Source organism: Mobula hypostoma, chromosome 26 (genome assembly GCF_963921235.1).
Source record: "Mobula hypostoma chromosome 26, sMobHyp1.1, whole genome shotgun sequence".
Classification (NCBI taxonomy): domain Eukaryota; kingdom Metazoa; phylum Chordata; class Chondrichthyes; order Myliobatiformes; family Myliobatidae; genus Mobula; species Mobula hypostoma.
Window position 1 is genome coordinate 25,120,978 of NC_086122.1, and position 19,036 is coordinate 25,140,013.

Genomic DNA, 19,036 nt, shown 5'->3' on the forward strand with positions numbered 1-19,036 from the left:
TTTAATAAATATTCAGGCAGAGAATAACCAAATAATAATACTTCAGTGCTCTTAAGCTGTCTGTTTGCCTCACAATGCTGCACTGTGAATTGTGCCCTTGAGTGTCTTGTATCTCTTTGATGCTTTAAATAATAAAATCTATTTTCTCTGTCTCACTTTACATGCTGAGCCAGATCTAGTGTTTCAGTCGACATTGAGTCCATTTGCAAATCTTAGTAGCTGCATTGTAAGTTGCAGGCATGGGCATGGGTTGATATGTGAGTCAATCAAAGGGCTTCACCTTATATTTCGCCTGGGTAGTCTCCAACCTGATGGCATAAATATCAATCTCTCCTTCCGGTAAACAAATTTCACCCCCTGCCCCCCAACCTTCCTCTATCCCCCACTCTAACCTTTTACCTCTTATCACCTGCCTATTACTTTTCCCTGGGTCCCCTTCTCTTTCCCATGGTCCACTCTCCTCTCCTGTCAGATTCCTTCTTATCTAGCCTTTGCCTTTTATCACCCATCTGGCATCACCTATCACCTTCCAGCTAGCCTCCCCTCTGCACCTCCCCCAACCTTTTTAATCTGGAATCTTCCCCTTCCTTCTCAATCCTGAAGAAGGAACTCGGCCCGAAAGGTCGACTATTTCCATAGACGCTGCCTGACCTGCCGAGTTCCTCCAGCATTTAGTGTGTGTTGCTGCAGAAAAGATTCACAGGTTATAATATTTTCTTGCAGGCGAGATAATGAGATGGTGTTGCTGTTGACAATTTTAGCTATGTTATTACTATTTAAACCTAATAATAATTTATACATCTTCAGGTGTCTGAAATCCAATCTGTGTACATTAAGACTGGATTTTAGGGAATAATGGAACCTGGCCTATGGAAACAAACTTCTGTAATGGAAAAAAACCTATAAAATTTGAGAGTTGTTTTGTGTTTTCAAGAATGCTTTACTTCATTTTTCCCTTGTTAGTTGGTTTGACCATTTTTCTTTATATGTTCAGTTTGCTAACATTCTCAAGTCTTTGTCTTTTCAGCTAGTGATACAATAAGCTTTGTTTCTATTCTCATATCTGATTTGTGATTTCAAAGTTCAAAGTAAATTTATTATCAAAGAAGTTATGTCACCAGATCCAACCCTGAGATCCCTTTTCTTGCAGGCAATCTTAGTAAATACAAGGAGCACACTAGGATCAGTGAATTATCTCATCCAACAGATCAGACAACAACAATTATGGAAAAAAACTACAAATACAAAGAAAAACAGTAAATAAATAAGCAATAAATATCAAGGACATGAGATGAAGAGTGCTTGAAAGTGAGTCCAGTTGAGTGGGAACAGTTCAGTGATTGGGGCGAGTGAAGTTGAATGAAGTTATCTCCTCTGGTTCAAGAGCCTGGTGGTTGAGGGGTAGTAACTGTTCTTGGACCTGGTGGTGTGGGTCCTGAGCTCCGATACCTTCTTCCCTGATGGCAGCAGCGAGAAGAGAGCATGGCCTGAATGGTGGGGGTCCTTAATGATGGATGCAGCTTTCCTGCAACAGCGCTCCGTGTAGATGTGTTCAATGGTGGGAAGGGCCTCACCTGTGATGGACTGGGCCATATCCACTACCTTTTGTATGTTTTTCTGTACTAGGGCATTGGTGTTTCCATACCAGGCTGTGACACAACCACTCAATATATTCTCCACCACATACATATATATATATATATATATATATATAGAGGTTTACCTAAGTTTTTGATGAAATGCCAAATCTAGGCAAACTTCTAAGAAAGTAGAGGCTGTGCTTTCTTCATGATTGCACTTGTGTGCTGGACCGAGAACAGATCGTCTAAAAAGATAACACCAAGGAATTTAAATTGGCTGACTTTCTCCACCTCCGATTTCCTGATGAGGATTAGCTCATGGACCTCTGGTTTCCTCCTCCTCAAGTCAATAATCAGCTCCTTGGTCTTGCTGACGTTGAATGAGAGGTTGTTGTTGTGGCACCACATGGCCAGATTCTTAATCACCCTCCCGCATGCTGGCATCAACCAATATCATTTGGCAGTGCTGCCCCCATATCCCAATTGGTGGCTGTATGATGTTTGGTGAAACCTAAATTCATTTGGTAGTCCTGTCATTGGTGAGAATGAATTATATTTGACATTGTTCTGATTAATTTCTTTTCCCAAAATCTCAGGTGGGAGAATGGGAGAATGAGAATGAAAGAGGCAGCTGGGGAGATTGTGGAGGCATTGATAATGATCGTTCACGAATCACTAAATTCTGGAATGGTTCTGGAGGACTGGAAAATTGCAAATGTCACTCCACTTTTTAAGAAAGGAGGGAAACGTATTGATGTAGTCATAAAGAAGGCGAGACAGCGGGTATAGTTCATTAGGAGTTTGAAGCGATTTGGCATGTCAACAAATACGCTCAAAAACTTCTATAGTTGTACCGTGGAGAGCATTCTGACAGGCTGCGTCACTGTCTGGTATGGAGGGGCTACTGCACAGGACCGAAAGAAGCTGCAGAAGGTTATAAATCTAGTCAGCTCCATCTTGGGCACTAGCCTACAAAGTACCCAGGATATCTTTAGGGAGTGGTGTCTCAGAAAGGCAGCGTCCATTATTAAGGACCTCCAGTACCCAGGGCATGCCCTTTTCTCACTGTTACCATCAGGTAGGAGGTACAGAAGCCTGAAGGCACACACTCAGCGATTCAGGAACAGTTTTTTCCCCCTCTGCCATCCAATTCCTAAATGGACTTTGAAGCTTTGGACACTACCTTACTTTTTTAATATACAGTATTTCTGTTTTTGCACATTTTTTAATAATCTATTCAATATATGTAATTGATTTACTTGTTTATTATTATTTTTTCTCTCTTTGCTAGATTATGTATTGCATTGAACTGGTGCTGCTAAGTTAACAAATTTCACATCACACGTCGGTGATAATAAACTTGATTCTGATTCTGAAGAGAAGAAAATAAATTATAGGCCAGTTAGCCTGACATCAGTGGTTGGGAAGATGTTGGAGTCGATTGTTAAGGATGAGGTCTCAGGGTACTTGGAGAGATATGATAAAATAGGCCATAGTCAGCATGGCTTCCTTAAGGGAAAATCTTACCTGACAAATCAGTTGGAATTCTTTGAGGAAAGAACAAGCAGGATAGACAAAGGAGAATTGGTGGGTGTTGATTTTCAGAAGGCCTTTGCTAAAAGTGCCGCACATGAGGCTGCTTACAAGTTAAGGGTCCTTGGTATTACAGGAGAGATACTAGCATGGATAGAGGATTGCCTGATTGGCAGGAGGCAAAGAGTGGGACTAAAGGGAGCCTTTTCTGATTGGCTGCTGATGACTAGCGGTATCACTCAAGGGTGTTAGGACTGCTTTTTTTATGTTCTATGTCAATGATTTGGATGAGGGACTTGATAGCTTTGTGGGCAAGTTTGTGGATGATATGAAGACAGGTGAAGGGGCAGGTAGTATAGAGGAAGCAGAGAAGCTGCAGAAGGACTTAGACAGATTAGGAGAATGGCCAAAGAAGTGGCAGATGAAACACAGTGTCGGTCATGTACTTTGGCAGAAGGAACAAAAGCATAGACTATTTTCTAAATGGAGAGAAAATTCAAAAATCCGAGGTGCAAAGGAACTTGGCAGACCTCGTGCAGGACTCCCTAAAGGTTAACTTGCAGGTTGAGTCTGTGGTGAGGAAGGCATACGCCATTCATTTCGAGAGGACCAGTAATGACCTCTCAGGATGTAATGCTGAGGCTTTATAAGGCACTGGTGAGGCCACACTTGGAGAATTGTGAGCAGTTCAGGGCCCCTATCTAAGAAAGGATGTGCTGACATTGGAGAAGACTTAGAGGAGGTTCATGAAAATGACTCTGGGAATAAAAGGGTTATCATATGAGGAGTGTTTGGTGGCTCTGGGCCTGCACTCGCTGGAATTTAGAAGAATGGAGGGGAATCTCATCAAAACCTATCAAACGTTGAAAGGCCTAGATAGAGCGGATATTTCCTATAGTGGAGGAGTCTAGAACCAGAGGGCACAATCTTAGAATTGAAGGATGCCCACTTATAAAGGAGACAAGGAGGAATTTCTTTAGCCTGAGAGCGGTGAATCTATGGAATTACTTGCCACAGGCAGCTGTGGAGGCCAGGTCATTGGGTGTACTTAAGGAAGAGGTTGATAGGTTCTTGATTGGTCAGGGCATGACAGGATATGGGGAGAAGGCAGGAGAATGCAGTTGAGAGGGAAAATGGGATCGGCCATGATGAAATGGCAAAGCAGTCCTGACGGGCTGAATGGCCTCATACTCCAATCTCTTATAGTCTTTTGCAATAATTTCTGTGGTGAGTAATGTTGAACGCTTGTATGAAATATTCCCATTTCATTGTTTTGTGATTAGCTTTCCAATAATTGGCTTTATCCAATATACGGTTGTATTATTGTTGTCATGTCCCCAAACATTGCTGTAATATGATAGCTGGCCATATGCTAATCTCACTTGGTCTAGATGTGATTGAAAATGAAAGGAAAGGGCAAAAACAGAGCTCAGACAATAAGCAGAGGAGGACTTAAAACCAAATCTAAAATAAAAAGCAGTGTTGCGAAGGCGGAAGGATGATATAGAAAAGGCAGACGCCATAAACTCACAGGAGGTGGGAAGTAGCTGTTCTTGAAAGTCCTGGATAGAGTGGATGCAGAGAGGATGTTTCCTGTGGTGGGGGAGTCTAAGCCTAGAGAGCACGCCCTCAGAATAAAAGGGCGTCAATTGAGGACAGAGATAAGGAGGGATTTCCTTAGTCAGTGAATCGGTGGAACTCATTGCCACGGGTGGCTGTGGAGACCACGTCACTGGGTATGTTTAAAGAGGAGTTTGGTAGGTTCTTGCTTAGTATGGATGTCACGAGTTAAGGTGAGACAGCAGGAGAATGGGATTTAGAGGGAGTAATAAATCAGCTATGATTGAACGGTGGAGCACACTCCATGAGCTGAATGGCCGAATTCTACTTGTATATCGTGTGGTGTAACCATTCAGATCTCATTAACCTGCACAACACTAGTCACTACCTCAGTAAAGCAATATGATGACTACGGACCACTTTGACCCCCTTTGCACCATAATAGACTTTGTTTTTTTTATTCTAATTTTCATCTTTCTTGTATAATTTTGTATAACTTGTGTTTTCTTGTGAACATTGTGTCTGATGCTATGTGCCTATGATACTGTTGTAGATAAGTTTTCATTGCACCTGTGCCTATGACAATAAAATTAACCTTGATTTTCACCGGACGACAACTGGAACACTGTTGAGGCCAACAATCTTCTTCCTATCTCATGCTTTCAACCATTTCTTACTACCTTCTGGAATGAATTGAATTGGCTTCAAGAGGCACGATGCAGGCAACGTATTTCACTGTATGTTTTGATGCTTCGACATACATGTGGCAAATAAAGCTAACCTTTGTCCTAAGGAGGCTAGGATGGTTAGGAATGCTTTAAGTTCATCTACTGTGTTCTTTTCCTAACGTACCCATCAACATAGTTTGGAGAGTTCATGAAGCCCTTCATTCAGCACTTAAATAGCCACTATTAGTTATAACTTGATGCGGCAGGATTCCAAAGTTTTGATCTGTTCTGTGTGTCGAGGGATCATTTAACCCTCAAACTACATGGCACTTCCATTCTGATAAAACAGGTTAATTCATCATTTCTTGATACACCCAATGCTCCTTCCTTTCACAAACCATACTAATTTTTTTTCCCCTGGTTGCTTTCCGTTTTCCTAAATTTCCTGCTATATCTTCTTGAGTAATAGTTTCCAACCTTTTCCCCATGACAGATGTTAAGATAACTGGCCTGTGATCCAGCTTTCTGACTCCTTTTTTTGAATAAAGGAGTTGTAAGAAGACTAATCTCAGGATTGCATATGGTGACATATATGTATTTTGATAATGAATTATTTGAACTTAGCACTTACATTTACTATTTTCCTTCAAATGGGGCAATGCCCAATTCAAAAGAAATTAAAACCAATGCAACATTTTACTTCTCCTAAAACCCTAAGATGATGTCTATTATAATTTTTGATGCATTACTTTCTGGAAATCTTGATATCTCACATCAACCATTTCCTCTTTATCCACAGCACATTATTTCTTCATGGAAATCTAATAAATTGATCACTTTTCTTTTTCACCAAACCATGTTAACTTTATCTGGTTACCTAGATTTTTTTCTAAATGGCCTGCTGTGCAGTGTTGCAGTAGCCCCTGATATTTTCCCCATGACATAGCTAACTGGCCTGTCTTTTCTAGTTATCTGTTTCCTTTGCTATTTTCCACTCTAATGGATCTTCGCCCATACAGATTATGAAGACACACAGTCCTCTTTTATTGTCATTTCGTAATGCATGCATTAAGAAATGATACAATATTTCCTCCAGTGTGATATCACAAAACACAGGACAGACCAAGACTGAAAAAACTGACAAAACCACATAATTATAACATATAGTTACAACAGTGCAACAATACCATAACTTGATGAAGAAGTTCATGAGCACAGTAAAAAGTTCAAAGTCTCTCAAATGTCCCACATCTCACACAGACGGGAGAAGGAAGAAAAACTCTCCCTGCCATGCCGACCACAGTCCGACTCTGAGTCATCCGAAAACTTCGAGCCTCCGATTCAGCTCTCCGACACCGAGTACTGAGCGCCATCTCTGTCCGAACGATTCGACCTCAATCTCGGTCGCCAACAGCAGGCAAGGCCGGGGATTTTGAGGCCTACCCTCTGAAAGATTCCCGACCACGCAGTAACGACAGCAGCGAACGAGCGTTTCAGAAATTTCTCCTGATGTTCCTCTGTGCTTTCACGTCCCTCTCTATCAAATCAGAATTGTCCACGGCCCCTATTTAACAGATACAATATCATTTTTCACCGGAGGGCTGCGCTCTCTCTCCTCCCACCATATATGGGAAATTTTGAAATTCTAAAACTAATGGATAGGTCACTGAAGGTAGCTGTGGACTGGAAAACTGTGATGATGGTTGCATTGATCAAGAGGAAGGAAGACAAAAATCTGGAAACAATAGTAACACACACAAAATGCTGGAGTAACTCTGCAGGACAGGCAGCATCTATAGAGAGGAACAAACAGTTGACATTTTGGTCTGAGACCTTGCATCAGGTCAATAGGCCTCTTAGCTCAATCATGAAAAAACTATTCATCACCATAGAAGTTCAATGGAATCAAAATAAGTCAACATGGCTCTATCAACTGTACATCACGTTTGATAAATTTGCTAGAGTTCTTTTAAGATGAAACAAGAGGTCAATAGAGGAGAACCTGTAGATGTGCTATATTTTGATTTTCAGAAGGTGTTTGAAGAGATGCTCAATGAAATGCTAGCACAAAAAATAAGAACTCATGGTATTAGAGTAGGTGTGTTTGGATAGTTTGAAGATCACATAGACGATAGAAAGTTGAAATAAACAGACCTTCTTCAGGCTGGATGAATTTAACTAATGTGGTGCCCTAACAATCAGTTTTTGTTCCTCAATTATTTATAATTTCTATTAATGATGAGGAGGAGGGAGCAGAGTGCAAGGTATCTAAGTTCTGTGATGGCAGAAAAAATAATTGGGAGGTCATGCTCCCATGAGGACATATGGGCTCTACATCAGGTTACATGCAAGTTAAATGAATGGGTGACAACTTGGCAAATGGAGTTAAAGATGGAAAAGGGTGAGGTCATAAACTCAGGTAAGAGGAATCTAAAGCCATCTATTACCCAAGTTGAAAAAGGCTGCAGGGGAATGAAGTACAGAGGGATCTAGATGTCCTTGTGCACTAATCACAAAATGTCAGCCAGCGAGTGGTAAGGAAGGCACATGATATATTGGTCTTTATAGCTAGAGTGTTGAAGTTTAGCTTTTGAACAGTATTTTTACAGTTGTGAAAAGTACTGATGAGGCCACATCTGGAGTACTACACACAGACTTTACTCCCTTATTGAAGAAAGGATACTCTGTCATTAGTGGCTGTCCAGAAGAGATCCACCAGGCTAATTCCTAGGTTGAGAGGGTGGCTAAAGAAATTAGATTTAAATTTGTTGGAGTTTAGAAGAATGAGGGGTGAGCTTGTCAAAGCAGGTAAGATAATAAGGGAGCACGTGGGGTAGATTTTGAAGTGGTTCTACCGGTAGGATCATCTTTAACGGGAAGACCCAGTCACAAGATTAGGTCATGGTCATTTAAAACAGACGTGTGTAGAAACTTCTTTTCATAGAGGTTGGTGACTCTCTGGAATTCTCTGTGCTGAAGGGTGTGGGGGCTGGATCACTGCCAGGGAAAGCATATAAATTTCAGAAAGATCAGGGAATTGAAGGCTGTGGTTAACTGGCAGAGAAAAGGAAATGAGGTTTGAAGCAGATTAGCCATGATCGTATCGAATGGTGCAGCAACCCCGAAGAGGGCGAATCGCCTAGTTCTTCATTCTTAAGTTATTTTGGTAACTTTTTTTTTTAAGAAGTCCCTTGGATATATCAGTCTGGAGCTTCACCATTTGCTCTGGAAATTATAATTTTCCTGAGCGTAGGGCTTCAGTATTGCAGCTGGGATGGTGTAAAGTCCTGCAGCTTTTGTTGCAGTCAGCATCCTAAGCTATGTCTGGAACTGAACGGCTGTAGGCTGATTCCTGTGATAGTGGAGATAACAGGAAGAAGCTAGAAGAAAAATCTGCTCAGTCATCCTGTGGAGCATGGCTGCAAGTGCTTCCGACTTGTCCTTAGTGCTGATATGCTGGGCCCCACCATTGCTGGAGATGGGAATGTTTCTGGAGCCGCCTCCTCTGCTGAATTGTTCAGCACCGTTCATGACAAGATGTGATAAGATCACTTATCTCTATCCACTGTATTTTGCTTTTGCTGTTTTAACATGCACATCGTCCTTCGTAGCAACTTTTCTATGTTGACACCTCATTTTTAGAAATACCTAGTGCTGCTCTTAACCTCTACTGACATCAATGGATCTGGGGTTGAGAGGGTGAACAGCTTTAAGTTCCTTGGCATACACATCACCGAGGATCTCACGTGGTCTGTACATACCGGCTGTGTGGTGAAAAAAGCACAACAGTGCCTCTTTCACCTCAGATGGTTGAGGAAGTTTGGTGTGGGTCCCCAAATCCTAAGGACTTTCCACAGGGGCACGATTGAGAGCATCCTGACTGGGTGCATCACTGCCTGGTATGGGAACCGCACCTCCCACAATCGCAGGACTCTGCAGAGAGTGGTGCGGACAGCCCAGCGCATCTGTAGATATGAACTTCCCACTATTCAGGACATTTACAGAGACAGGGGTGTAAAAAGGGAAGTATCATTGGAGACCCGAGTCACCCCAACCACAAACTGTTCCAGCTGCTACTATCCGGGAAACAGTACCGCAGCATAAGAGCCAGGACCAACAGGCTCCGGGATAGCTTCTCCCACCAGGCCATCAGACTGATTAATTCATGCCGATACAATTGTATTTCTATGTTATATTGACTGTCCTGTTGTACATACTATTTATTAAAAATTATTATAAATTGCACATTTAGATGGAGACGTAACATAAAGATGTTTACTCCTCATGTTTGTGAAGGATGTAAGTGATAAAGTCAATTCAATTTAATTTTTCTCTCCTCATTGAACCAGGATTAACCCCCTGGTTTGAAAACAATTGAATGATGAACGTGTGAGCTATGAGGTTATACACCAAATCGTGAAGGTGGGCATTTCTTCTACTGCTGAAGTTCTACAGCACCTCACGGATACTTAGTTTTGAGCTGCCACTACACTGTAGTGCCAACAAAATAATAGCACCAATGATGTTGCAAGTGTCCCCTGAAAGAAGTCACATTTAAATTCCTGGTTTAACAGGACTTGTGTGCATACTGCAGTCAGATTGAGTGAGCACTCCCGCTTATCCATAATTGCTAACGGTTACTAATCAACTACCTGCACATGGCAGAATACCAACTCTTAGACCAAAGTACTTTTTTAAAATTAAGGAATGGATACCGGTATTTCAACATTAAAAACATGCATTTATGTAGCATATCTAATGTAATGAAATATTCCAAGACATATAATAGGAATACCATCATTTTGGCAAAACTATATACAGAACAAAGTATTGGCTTGAAAAAAGAGGGAGTTTCTGATCAGGATTTTGAAAATAAGCTTGGGGGTTAAAAATGTTTTGGTATAGGAGTTCTATGACTGACCTCTTTGCAGGTGTAAAATGTCTTTCAGTGGAGGAGCAGTTAAAATCAGGAACTCAATGGAAAAAAATTAGATTTTGCTCACTGTCCGCGATGTCCACTCGTGTCTTCAGGGCGCGGAGACTTTCCCTAATCCGTCGCCGAGTTGATTTAAACACTGGCCCGGGTAGACAGCAAAGACAGCGTGTCGGTTAGGATGAGGGCCGATTTTGCTCGTTCTCCGCGACAGTCATCTCCATGGCGCTGAGGCTAGGAAGGCTGCTGCTCCGTGCCCACTAATATGACGAACTGCTAAGCGAGGCTTTGGGCCTACTCTGGGCTGCTCCAGGGTTTGGCTCTGAGGACTCAGTTTTGGTTCGGAATGATGTTGTTCGCTTCAATTGTTTGGATGACTTGTAGTTTTTCCCCTCTTGTGCATGGGTTGGGTTTTTATTTTAATTTTTTTTCCTCTCTCTTTAAGTTGAGTTCTTCCAGGTTTCTTGCTTTGTAGCTGCTTGTGAGCAAGCAAATCTCAAGGTTGTATAATTTATACATTCTTTGATAATAAATGTACTTGAATCTTGAAAGTTAAGGAGTGCATTGATCAAGAAATCTTGTAAGGTTAGATGAGGTTCAAAGTTCATTTATTACCAAAGTAAGTATCCAGTATATAACTCTGAGACTCATCTTCTCCAGATAGCCACAAAACAAAGAAAACAAAGAAGTCATTCAAAGAAAAACATTAAAACCCTCCCTGGCACAAAACTTTAAGATTGCCCCAAATTAAATCGCACAACAGCAACAAGAGCATCATACGCCACCCCCCCCACACAAAAAAACGAATCGGGTGAACTGGGAGTACATCAAACCCCAACTACCCCCCTGCACAAAAAAAACTTACTGATCGCTCCAAAATTAGATCGCTCAGACACAATGTTCTCTCTAAGGTGTGCGCGTGCACACATCTTTTGCTACTTGCGAGCAAAGGAATGTAAACTGCGCACGAAAGGTTGTCAACCTCTACCTCGTTGGCATGTTAAATATATTTCACGATCGCACACAATCTCATTTCCTTTTCCAGTTTCTGATGTTGACAGCATGGAGTTTGTGGTGATTTGTCTGCAGATTTTGGAATTGGTTTATTTATTTTGGTTTCATTGAAGAAATGATTCAGTGTGCACATTTTATTGTCACTGGGCAAAACACTACACAAGCTTTTTGTGCACTCGGGTCATTACAAATTAGAGGGAACATTGCTCAGATGACAAAAAGAAAGAACGGACAAAAACACAGAATATGAAAGACAGAAAACTGAAGAGAGTCCAGTCCAATCCATAAATTGCAGAACTTTGGTAGCATCCTCAAGCCTTGAGGGAGACCACTCGAACACAGAGGCAGAACAGTGAGGGAGATAAGCTGTCTCACACAGATGTGATGGAGAAGGGGGTGAGAAGATCATGGATGGATTTGAAAGCACGAAGAGAATTTTAAAACTGATGTATTGTCGGAACAGGAGCCAGTGAAAGTCACTAAACACGTGAGTTAAGATGTATGAGTTTAGAGTGAGTGCAAATTACAACAAAGGTGAAGGGGCTGGTCATGACCCTATTGGAACAGTTAAGTCCAGTGTGAGCGACAAAAAATAAAGCTCTGAGCAACAGATACAACAGGAGAGGCAGAACTGGGCAGAAACAAACAGCTTAACTTACAAAGCTGATTTATGGATGAAAATGCAGCCTTTGTTGGATGTGCACAAAATATACTGGAGGAACTCAGCAGGTCAGGCAGCATCTGTGGAAAAGAGTGAAGGGGAAAGATGCCTGAATTAAATGGTGGCGGGGGGGGGGAGAGGAGGAGTGGAAAGGGGTTGGCTAGGTGATAGGTGAAGCTAGATGGGTGGGAAAGGTCAAGGGCCAGAGAAGAAAGAATATGATGGGAGGGGAGAGAGGATAATAGGAGAAAGGGAAGGGGAGGAAGCCCGGGGGGGGGGGAAGTAATAGAAGTAAAAGATCAGAGTGGGGGTCAGAAGGCGGTGGGGGGGGGGCGAGTTTTGGTTCACCTGAAGAAATCGATATTCATGCCATCATGTTGGGGGGTACCCAGATGGAATATAAGGTGTTGCTCCTTCACCTGAGGGTGGCCTCATCTTGGCACAAGAGGAGGCCAGGTACTGACATGTAGGGAAGTGAAGGGAAATCAGAATTAAAGTGTTCAGCCACCGGAAGTCCTGCTTGAACATTTTCCTTTCCCTACTGCTCCTATTTGGTGACACGCCCGAGATGCCAACCGGACCAGGTGCAGACCACTAATTGGACGGTTGCCAAATATTGCTCACCAAGAACAGAGATACCCGGTGGCACAAAGTAGCGACACAAGCAGACAGGGTGATGAAGGACATTGAATACAGGAGTTGGGATGTCATGTTACAACTGTACAGGTTGTTGCTGTGACCACAGTTGGAGTTTTGTGTGTAGTTCTGGTTGCCTGGTTTTAGGACAGGAAGCATTAAGTCACAAGGATGAAGAAAAATATTTTACAAAGATGCTACTGGGGCTATAAGATGGAGCTATAAGAAGTGTCAGCATAAGCTGGGACTTTTTTTTACTCTAAGGCCTTGTTGGTTGGGTAGTATTCAAAACCATGAGGGGTGTGAATACAGTGAATGGACACACTCATATTGCCAAGGATAGGGAAGCCTACAGCTAGAGGATATATATTTCAGATGAGAGTTGAAAGATTTAAAGGAAACCTGCAGTACCAGTTCTCTCACCCAGAGGATGGTGGGTATCTGGAACAAGCATCAGGGGAATATTTGAAAGGCATGTGTCCAAGTACACAGATTGAAGAGGCCTAGTGGGAAATGGGCCAAATGCAGGTGAATTGGACTAGCTCAGATAGACACCTTGGTTGGCATGGATGAGTTGGGGCCAAAGGACTCCTTCCCTTGCTGTTTAGATGTATGCAGGGACAGACTTGGTGTTTGGGAAAGGACAGGATGAGATTGTGTGGATGTACAATTGGATGAATTGTGTGCCCTATAAATGGGGTTCAGACCTTTGTATTCATTTTGAACTGTCATCCCTTCTTGGTCCATTCTGTTGGAAGTCACACGGAGGCAATTTACGGTTGCAAGGCACATCAGCATCCAAAGCCCTGGTCAAGACCTACTTTAACACTGCACTCTACAAATGCGGAGAGTGACTATGGAAGGCCCAGAATGACAGATTATCTACATGCTCTCACATTGCATTTCTAATTATTGGCCCTCAGATACTGCATATATTTTTAGATGAACAGATGTAACCATTATCCTGTACCCTCCAGAACTTTTTCAGGCATTGTGAATGCTCGCTTACTTGTTCCCAGGTAAAATCTTAATTATCTCCTTAAATAGGCACAAGAAACAGCAAACGTTTGCTCTGGTGCATAGTAGACATAAATCTTGTGAAGGAATCAACTTCTCTGCGTATTTGCAGTCCAGGAATCTAGCGACAGCTGTGGCACGTGCTGGTGAGAAGGACGAGAGCATTCTGTTTAGTATTTGGAAGGCAGGGATTTCTCAAAAGAGCATGATGAAGATGGTCATCTTGGCTAAAATCATGTTATTGTGACTAACCACTGATTAACACACACATTTAATTCTCTCATCAGGTAGCTGAGAAGTCTCAATCTCTACCTTTGTGACAGCAAACAACACTAAAATGTCCCTACTTTCCTATTGCCTGCTCTGCAAGAGTAACCTGTCCAATATGTGGAGGACTCTCAGTCTTTCTGTCCCCTTAAGCAAGTAAATTATACAGAAGGATAATTTAGGAAATTAAAAGTGCATGTTACCTTGGGTGAAGGTAATGGTCATCAGTTCTTCTGCTTACTAAATGTGGAAAGTCTCCATTGTGCTGATGGCCATTGGGGTGGCGTGGTAGTGCTATCAACCTGGGTTCAATTCTGCTGTTGTCTATAAGGAGTTTTATGTTTTCCCCATAACTGCACGGATTTCCTCCGGATGCTCCAGTTTCCTCCCATATTCCATAGATGTATGGGTTTATGGGTTCAAGGGGTCAAAGGTTCATTTAGGGTTAGTAGGCTAATTGGTCACATGAGTGTAACTGGGCAACAAGGGTTCGTTGGTCTGTTAAATCTTGTTACTACGCTGTTTCTCTAAATAAAAAAAAATAAATATTGCATACTCCTTATTTGGGGCATCCACTACTTTCAGAAAGAGGGAACTTAAAAGATTGACTGGAATGATTCCAGCAATGAGGGACTTTACCTTTCAGAAGCATGAGTGGTTCCTCATCAAAGAGAGGAAGTTGAGAAGATATCAGAAAGAGATAGGTATTGAAAATTATGAGAGATCAGATAGAAAGAAGCTGTTTCCATTGGTGGAAGGATAAGAACCAGATTACATGGAACTGTGGAATTCAAATGGAAACTGATAATCTTTTTAGGGCTAAGGGTGGCAGATTGAGATGAACACACAAATAAACCCAGTATGGATTTGAAGGGGCAAAGGTTGACTTTGCTTTCTGTAACTTGTTAACTCACGTGTGACTTCCTCAGAGAAGTATACTTGGTTGATGTCTTCCTAGTCTTAATCAACAGTGGCGTAATTGTTTCAGATCCCCATAATCTCACTTGGTTGATTACCTCATAGTACGGCATGACAGGAAACAGTGATCTTCCCATGACAACAGTGTGATCTTTTCATAATCTTATTTGGATTAGTGTGACTAGCAGATGGGTGATTGTTTCTGATGGAAACATACAGAGATAGTTGAAATTAAGAGCTATCTCCACTGATGTTGCCTACTCTGTCAGGTACTTTACGGCATTTTAGTCACAGAGCATGGGAGCAGACCAATTGGCTCAACTTGTCCATCCCGACTAAGTTGTCTAATGGAGCTAGATACATTTGTCCCATATTCTTTCCTCTCCATGAACCTGTTTAAATGTCTTTTAAATGTTGTAATTGTACCACTTCCTCTGGCAGCCCATTCTACATACCCACTCCGCCTTCCGTGTGAAAAGGGTGCCCCTCGAATTCTTTTTTAATTTATCGAGATACAGCCTGGAATATGCCCTTCCACTCCTTCGAGCCACACGACCCAGCAATCCCCCGATTTCATCCTAGCCTAATCACGGGACAATTTTACATTGGCCAGTTAACCTAACATCAGGTACATATTTGGTTCATAGGAGGAAACCGGAGCACCTTGAGGAAACCCACATGGTCATGGTGAGAACATACAAACTCCTTATAGGAGGCACCATAACACACCGAGCTAACCTCTCATCTCAAACCTATGCCATCTAGCTTTAGATTTTCCTATTCCCGGCAATAAGACTGTTACTATTCACCTTACTTATGTCCTCTACGATTTTTATACACCTTTGTAACGTCACACTTCAGTCGGCACGGAGGAATAAAGTGCTTGCTTACCCAACCTCTCCTTGTAATATAGTCCCCAGAGTCCTGACAATGTTCCTGTAAATCTTCTTTGTACTCTTTCCAGTTTAATGACCTCATTCGTGTAAAGGATGGGATGACTAAATCTGTACACAACAACAGCTTGGGAGGTGTATAAAATCACAAGGAGCATCCAGATCACAAACAAGAGAAAAATCTGCCGATGCTGGAATTCCGAGCAACGCACACAAAATGCTGAGCTCCCCCAGCATTGTGTGTGTGTGTGTGTGTGTTGTCCGGGGGGGGGGGGGTGAATGCACGAGAGGGAGAAAGATTTACAACAACACCTTCTTCACTCAGAGCTTGGTGCATCTCTGGCACAAGTTGCCCAGAGAAATTAATTGAGGCAGCTGCATTGCAAACACTTTTAAAGACATTTAGGTTAAGGCATGGCTAGGCAAGGTTCATAGTGAAGTGGACACCGTAGTCAGCAGGAATGAGTTGGGTCCCCCCTTACCGTAGTCAGCAGGAATGAGTTGGGTTCCCCCCTTACCTTAGTCAGCGGGAATGAGTTGGGTCCCCCCTTACCTTAGTTGGCGGGAGTGAGTTGGGTCCCCCCTTACCGTAGTCAGCGGGAATGAGTTCGGTCCCCCCTTACCGTAGTCAGCGGGAATGAGTTGGGTCCCCCCTTACCGTAGTCAGCGGGAATGAGTTGGGTCCCCCCTTACCGTAGTCAGCGGGAATGAGTTGGGTTCCCCCCTTACTTTAGTCGGCGGGAATGAGTTGGGTCCCCCCTTACCTTAGTCGGCGGGAATGAGTTGGGTCCCCCCTTACCTTAATCGGCGGGAATGAGTTGGGTCCCCCCTTACCGTAGTCGGCGGGAATGAGTTGGGTCCCCCCTTACCGTAGTCAGCGGGAATGAGTTGGGTTCCCCCCTTACCTTAGTTGGAGGGAATGAGTTAGGTCCCCCCTTACCGTAGTCAGTGGGAATGAGTTGGGTCCCCCCTTACCTTAGTCAGCGGGAATGAGTTGGGTCCCCCCTTACCGTAGTCAGCAGGAATGAGTTGGGTCCCCCCTTACCTTAGTCAGCGGGAATGAGTTGGGTCCCCCCTTACCTTAGTCAGTGGAAATGAGTTGGGTCCCCCCTTACCTTAGTCGGCAGGAATGAGTTGGGTCCCCCCTCACCTTAGTCAGCAGGAATGAGTTGGGTTCCCCCCTTACCGTAGTCAGCGGGAATGAGTTGGGTTCCCCCCTTACTTTAGTCGGCGGGAATGAGTTGGGTCCCCCCTTACCTTAGTCGGCGGGAATGAGTTGGGTCCCCCCTTACCTTAGTCGGCGGGAATGAGTTGGGTCCCCCCTTACCGTAGTCGGCAGGAATGAGTTGGGTCCCCCCTTACCGTAGTCAGCGGGAATAAGTTGGGTTCCCCCCTTACCTTAGTTGGAGGGAATGAGTTGGGTTCCCCCCTTACCGTAGTCAGCGGGAATGAGTTGGGTCCCCCCTTACCTTAGTCGGCAGGAATGAGTTGGGTCCCCCCTCACCTTAGTCAGCAGGAATGAGTTGGGTTCCCCCCTTACCGTAGTCAGCAGGAATGAGTTGGGTTCCCCCCTTACCATAGTCAGTGGGAATGAGTTGGGTCCCCCCTTACCTTAGTCAGTGGGAAAGAGTTGGGTTCCCCCCCCTTACCGTAGTCAGCGGGAATGAGTTGGGTCCCCCCTTACCGTAGTCAGCGGGAATGAGTTGGGTCCCCCCTTACCGTAGTCAGCGGGAATGAGTTGGGTCCCCCCTTACCGTAGTCAGCGGGAATGAGTTGGGTCCCCCCTTACCGTAGTCAGCAGGAATGAGTTGGGTACCCCCCTTACCGTAGTCAGTGGGAATGAGTTGGGTCCCCCCTTACCTTAGTCAGCGGGAATGAGTTGGGTTCCCCCCCCCTTACCGTAGTCGGCGGGAATGAGTTGGGTTCCCCTCTTACCTTAGTCGGCGGGAATGAGTTGGGTCCCCCCTTACCTTAGTCGGCGGGAATGAGTTGGATCCCCCCTTATCTTAGTCGGCGGGAATGAGTTGGGTCCCCCCTTACCGTAGTCAGCGGGAATGAGTTGGGTCCCCCCTTACCTTAGTCAGTGGGAATGAGTTGGGTCCCCCCTTACCTTAGTCAGTGGGAATGAGTTGGGTTCCCCCCTTACCGTAGTCAGTGGGAATGAGTTGGGTCCCCCCTTACCGTAGTCAGCGGGAATGAGTTGGGTCCCCCCCTACCGTAGTCAGCGGGAATGAGTTGGGTTCCCCCCTTACCTTAGTTGGAGGGAATGAGTTGGGTCCCCCCTTACCGTAGTCGGTGGGAATGAGTTGGGTCCCCCCTTACCTTAGTCAGCGGGAATGAGTTGGGTCCCCCCTTACCGTAGTCAGCAGGAATGAGTTGGGTCCCCCCTTACCTTAGTCGGCGGGAATGAGTTGGGTCCCCCCTTACCTTAGTCAGTGGGAATGAGTTGGGTCCCCCCTTACCTTAGTCGGCCGGAATGAGTTGGGTCCCCCCTTACCTTAGTCAGCAGGAATGAGTTGGGTTTCCCCCTTACCGTAGTCAGCGGGAATGAGTTGGGTCCCCCCTTACCGTAGTCAGTGGGAATGAGTTGGGTCCCCCCCTTACCGTAGTCAGCGGGAATGAGTTGGGTCCCCCCTTACCGTAGTCAGCGGGAATGAGTTGGGTTCCCCCCTTACCGTAGTCAGTGGGAATGAGTTGGGTCCCCCCTTACCTTAGTCAGCGGGAATGAGTTGGGTTCCCCCCCCTTACCGTAGTCAGCGGGAATGAGTTGGGCCCTCCCCCTTACCGTAGTCAGTGGGAATGAGTTGGGTTCCCCCCCCCTTACCGTAGTCAGCGGGAATGAGTTGGGTTCCCCCCCCTTACCGTAGTCAGCGGGAATGAGTTGGGTTCCCCCCTTACCGTAGTCAGCGGGAATGAGTTGGGTCCCCCCTTACCGTAGTCAGCGGGAATGAGTTGGGTCCCCCCTTACCGTAGTCAGTGGGAATGAGTTGGGTCCCCCTCCCCCTTACCGTAGTCAGCGGGAATGAGTTGGGTTCCCCCCTTACCGTAGTCAGTGGGAATGAGTTGGGTCCCCCCTTACCGTAGTCAGTGGGAATGAGTTGGGTTCCCCCCTTTACCGTAGTCAGTGGGAATGAGTTGGGTCCCCCCCCTTACCGTAGTCAGTGGGAATGAGTTGGGTCCCCCCTTTACCATAGTCAGCGGGAATGAGTTGGGTCCCCCCTTACCTTGTCCGTATTCAGTGGGGGTTTCCAGCTCCTGTGGAAGGTGAGGCTGCGCCTCCCCCCGCGGTCTCGGCGCCAGATGTCGCAGCGCTCCGCCTTCCAGGCACGGGGAGGTGCTGCGTGAGGGCAGGTGAC

At 44.6% G+C, this 19,036-nt stretch overlaps 1 protein-coding gene across 8 annotated transcripts in view; it reads left to right on the forward strand.

Moving 5' to 3' along the window:
* macf1a (microtubule actin crosslinking factor 1a) overlaps window positions 1-19,036 on the forward strand; it is a 599,766-nt gene that overhangs the window by 35,554 nt on the left and 545,176 nt on the right. The gene's annotated exons all lie outside the window — the stretch shown is intronic.